We start from the raw sequence: 4,802 nt of genomic DNA, 5'->3' as shown, positions 1-4,802 counted from the left end.
GGGTTGCTGTGACCCCACTCTCGGGGAGCCTGGCCCGGCCCGGGTCTCCGCAGGGCCAGACCCGCTCCTTAGTATTTCAACGCGTGTCACCATCCCGCTTGTCTCGCCCTTCCACAGGGACGGAGACAAAGCCCAGAGACGGGGTGAACAGCTTGGCCCCCACTGCGGGCGTGAGCACCTCACGGTCCCCGGGGAAACCCCGGCCAGGACGCGACCCGCGGGCCGAGCTGGGGCTGGACGGGACGGGCCGTGGCGGGAGGGGCGGTGGGGCAGGAAGAGAGGCCGAGGCTTGGATCCGGCCCCAACTTTCCCTCCTCACCTTGAGGGCCAGGAGGAGGACGGCTGGCAGCTCCCAGGCCGCTAGGTACCAAACAAGCACAAAAGAAGCAAATGGCTCCTCTCCTTAAAGCGCCCTCTTCCCATTTTTTATGGCTCTCTGGGAGTCTCTTTATGCAGTGACCTATTTTTAAAGGCCTATATTGGGTTATTCATCATATCAAATACTGCGAGGAGATGGGGGGGAGTTGGTCGGGGGGGAGCGAATTACACTGATTCTAAATCGCCCGGCTTCTTTGCTTTGCTAGGTGGATTATTTGCTTCGCTTTGCTTGGGTTTTATGAAGTGATTTAAACATATTTTAACCAATTAGACCCTTTCCTCCTCTCCCTTGTGTCCCCTCGCATTGTTTTCCAGCGTGGCGTTTTATGTCAGGATCCAGGTTTTATTGAGAACTCAGCCGGGGGTGCTGGTGTTATAATTACAGAAATAAGATTTTTAAAAAAATAAAAAGGGGGGGAAAAAACGAAAGAAAAATAGCCTCGTTCCTGGGTGCGAGTTTGGGCGGGCTGGCGGGCGTATGGGATGCTCTGAGGCGCAGCCAGTTACCGGCTTCAGCCTTCCCCGCGGAGCGGAGTGCGGACACGGGTGCAGCTTGCTCCCCCATCTCGACAACAGCCAGTTCCTCTCAGGGCACGGGCAAAAGTGCTTCAGACACAGCGACATCCTGCAAACGGTTTTGGGTCCCCTGTTGTCCCCCCAGCCTGCATCTCCCCTTTTTTCCTACGCGGGAGGACAGGGCTTTAAAAGCACCCTGCTATTTTTTCTTTTGGCTTCCTAACAGGGGCAGAACCCGGGGGAGGACGGACAGCAGCCTCAGTACAGACTCCCCGACACAGAGGGACCCTTCCTCGTTTGCCTCGGCCGCTGTTTGGCAGGGGATAGCCGGGTTCATGCTTTGCACGAGCAGCTCAGCCCGGTGGCTTCAGGCCTGTCGCCTGTCCTTGTTCCCAGCGTCCCTCCCCAGATAGCACCTCACTGAGAAAAGGGGTGGTTGAGAGGGAAGGGGGTAGACCCTGGCCGCCCTTCCCCGCGTTTCCCGGCTCTCGGTGGTTGTCCCGGCAGGCTCCCACCAACCCCTCTCTGCTGTGCTCACGGCTGCCCGGTGGCGCCTTTGGTGGATTTGGGTTCGTTTGTCCTGCGCTTACTTTGCCTTTGCAACCGCTGCGTCTCCCTCCTCACAAACGACTCCCTCTCTGTGCACCGGGGGTGGGCTAGGCTGCCCTCAGCCCGGCTTAGGGGGACAGTTCTGCATCCCCCCTCCTCATCCTTCGGAATTTAATTATTTTAATTTTCTTTTTTGGCAGCCCGTTTGGCACCCAGCCCCGAATTAGGGACCCTCAGTGCCCCTCGCCGTGTCCCATTGCATCTCACTGTCCTCGGAGGGCCCCGGAGAGCAAGGGAGCCCCGGGGACAGACGGGGGCCTGCTCCAGCCACCGCCAAGGAACTTCGCATCCCGCCGGGCTCTTCTGCCTGTCCTACCGGCAGGCAGCTGCCAGTCGTATGTCCCAGCTTTGAGGTCGTTTGGGGAAGAATACCCTCATCCAATGCGCTCCAACACCCCCTCGCTTCTGCTTGCTACAGCCCCTCTGAGTGGGACCTGGAACTGACCTACTCCTGGTGCATGCGGAAGTTTGAGTCGGGTCCCCGGCCGCGAGGCGGGGGCAAGCAGGGCTGGGGGGAACGGCGGCCCTTGAATGTGCCCAGGGATGGATGAGGGGGTCCCCCGAAACCTTTGGGGATATGTCGCTCCGGGTCCCTGCCTTCCACTGTGGAAGAAAAGCAAGTAAAGCTGAGGCATTTCCTCCTCACAGAGGAGAAAACTGCCGCTGAACCGAGACTACGCGTGAGTGGGGACACACGCGAAAAAAAAATCTCTGGCTAGGAGAAGCGTCTTTGGAGGCCTCTCCCCTTGCTGTCTCCAGAACCGTATTTCGGGGTGTCGGCGTAGCTGCCCTCCCCGGAACAGCCCCGGGCCCGGCGGGCAGCAGCAGGACGCTCCCTGGGCTGCCCGGCTCTGGCTGTGTGCGGTCCTCTCCTGTCCAGGAAAATGTCACAGGAATATAATTAAAGCAGTCGGCATATATCATTGAAGTGTTGATCACCAAAGTAACTGCGTACAAATGACACCTCCTTTCCCGGCATAGCTGAGCCGTGCATGGCTCCCAGCTATGTCTGCCTAGTTTAAGTGGTCTAAACACGTTACCCCACTCCCTGTTAGCAGCGTGGAGAGGAGCAAAACTTCGTGCCCTCGAACTGATAGCTAGTCCTGGCACAGCATCTCTCAAAGGCCGGGAGGGCGAGCCGGGAACCTAAGAAATAACTGTTACTTTTGTCTTCAAGCACCCCCCTAAGTTTGGGGCTGCGAGTGCCGAGGGGCGGAGGGACCCTGGTGGGACCCGCAGTGCAGGACGGAAGAGGGAGCCACGGCGGGGTCTGTGGTCCCTGTCCCAGTCCTCTCTTGGCAAAACGGCCGGTAAAAGGTACCTTCAGGTATCCCCTGATCCTGCCCCCGCCGGGCACTGCTCGGCGTTGCTCCCTCTGGTAAACAACCTCCCCGAGTTGGGCGCCCGTCGGCTCCCAGCTGTGATGGGGAGGGGGCGCCGGGGTACCGGGGAGCGCTGTGACGTTGGGGAGAAGCTCCCCAGCAGATCCCATTTCTCTAGCTCGTTATACAGCTATCGGCCGATCTTTCCTTCCCTCGCAACCACTTCCCTGCAGGGGAAGAAACTTCTCTGCACCAAAAATAAATCTGACCAGAGTGCTCGCACCCGGCCTGGGAGCCGGGGTCAGGGGCAGCGTGCCCGGCCCGGCCCGGCTGGGACACACCGGCCCCGCGAAGCCCCGAACTCTCCCCGGCAGAGAAAGATGGAGAAGTCGCCGTTTCCTCGGAGGGCTTCGGCACGGGAACGGGATCGGAACGGGGCCCATCAGGGACGAAACCCGCGGGCCCAGAAACTCGACCGGAAGCGGGGTGCGAGGAGTAGCTCCTCTCGGGTGGACGGGCGGTGCGGTGCCCAGCTCCCCGACTTCTCGCTGGGATTTTCGTTTGCAAACCAACTCCCGGGGCGACTCAGCGGCGCCGAGACCGGCGGAGCTGCAGGGTCCGAGCACTTTCTGCCCACCCCCGGGGCCGATTTGTTTCCCCCCGCGTAAAGTCCCCGCATAGTGGAGCTGGCACGGCTCGCACCGCTCTCGCCGCTCCGCTGTGGGGCCGGGAGAGGGGGCAGCCTCAATTTGGGCGAGTCCCTGGCCCGGTGTAAGCGGGGATGCTCTCGGGCTGGTGTAAAGGAAATAGAGGAGACCGTCTCCCCCACAAGCCGTTTTAGAGCACAAATTGAAAGGAACGACCGGGGTGGATCAACACCTCCAACCACCTCAGCACGCTGAGTGGGATCCCAGGGAGCACTTCCCGTAGTGGAGGAGAAACGCGGGGGTGTCCACATCCTAAATGTCAGGAACCAGGGCGTTGTGTCCCAGCACGGCCAGGGACCCTCTCGACCCACCACTCCTAGTGGATTTTAGGGATTCCCTGGGGTTTGTTGGGGCTAGAGAACCAGTCTGAGCTGACGGCTCCCCAGCCAGACCCCCGGGTTTCCCCCGGGAACAGAGTCCTCCAGTAGCCGCTCCAGGGGTTTCCTTGAGAGAAGGGCCAATAGGAGCATCTGAACGTATTTAATCTCTTAACTTCCAGTATTTTATTTTCTAGTCCAAGAAATCCAGTAAGACTCAAGCTGCCTGGGAAGAACAGTTTGGACATGCCTGTCCCAGCTCCAGGCAAGGCGAGAACTTGAGTTTTATCAATTTATAGTTTTAAAACCCTCTAAATACTCCGATAAATGCCATCTGCAGAACGCCTCAGGAGGACAGGGAGGTGGGACGGAGCCGGTCGGGGGCATTTCAGGCCTCCTGGCTGTGTCAGGGTCTGTAGATGACAGAGATTTAGCAGCTCTCGGACCCTCCCTACACCGTCCCAGTCCCAGGAGAGGCAAGGCTGGGCCGTGGGACAAGCGGGGAAGACCCTTCAGAGGGAACCAGCGCACCCCCGGTCTGTCAAGAGCCTGTCTGTCACCTGGGTCACTTTCATTTTGGGACAGGGAGCAGCCACCGCCTTCTCTCCAGTCCTCCTCGGTTCCAGAGAAGACGCTGGAAGCGGGGAAGACGTGGTCCGTGGCCACGGAGCTAACCCTGGGACGGCGGGGCCGGACGCTGGGGAGGCGGGGGCAGACATCGCCCGGCCCGCGCAGCTCCGCCCGGAGGCGGCTGAAATCGCGCATAGCGCTGGGTTCCGCTGTCGCCTCTGAGCCTCCCGGGGCTGGTCTGGGGGTGCCAAGTCCTGAGGTGATGCCCACCTTACCCCGGCCCCGGGTATCCTTCACTTTCCCGGGGAGAGAAGCCGCGGAGGGTCTGCCCGCAAGACTCCTCCCTGCCCCGCAACTGCGCTCCGGACTCGGGGCTCCACAAC

The sequence above is a fragment of the Corvus brachyrhynchos genome, unplaced genomic scaffold (assembly GCF_000691975.1).
Source record: "Corvus brachyrhynchos isolate BGI_N302 unplaced genomic scaffold, ASM69197v1 scaffold61, whole genome shotgun sequence".
NCBI lineage: Eukaryota > Metazoa > Chordata > Aves > Passeriformes > Corvidae > Corvus > Corvus brachyrhynchos.
Note: the sequence above shows the minus strand (reverse complement) of the source record.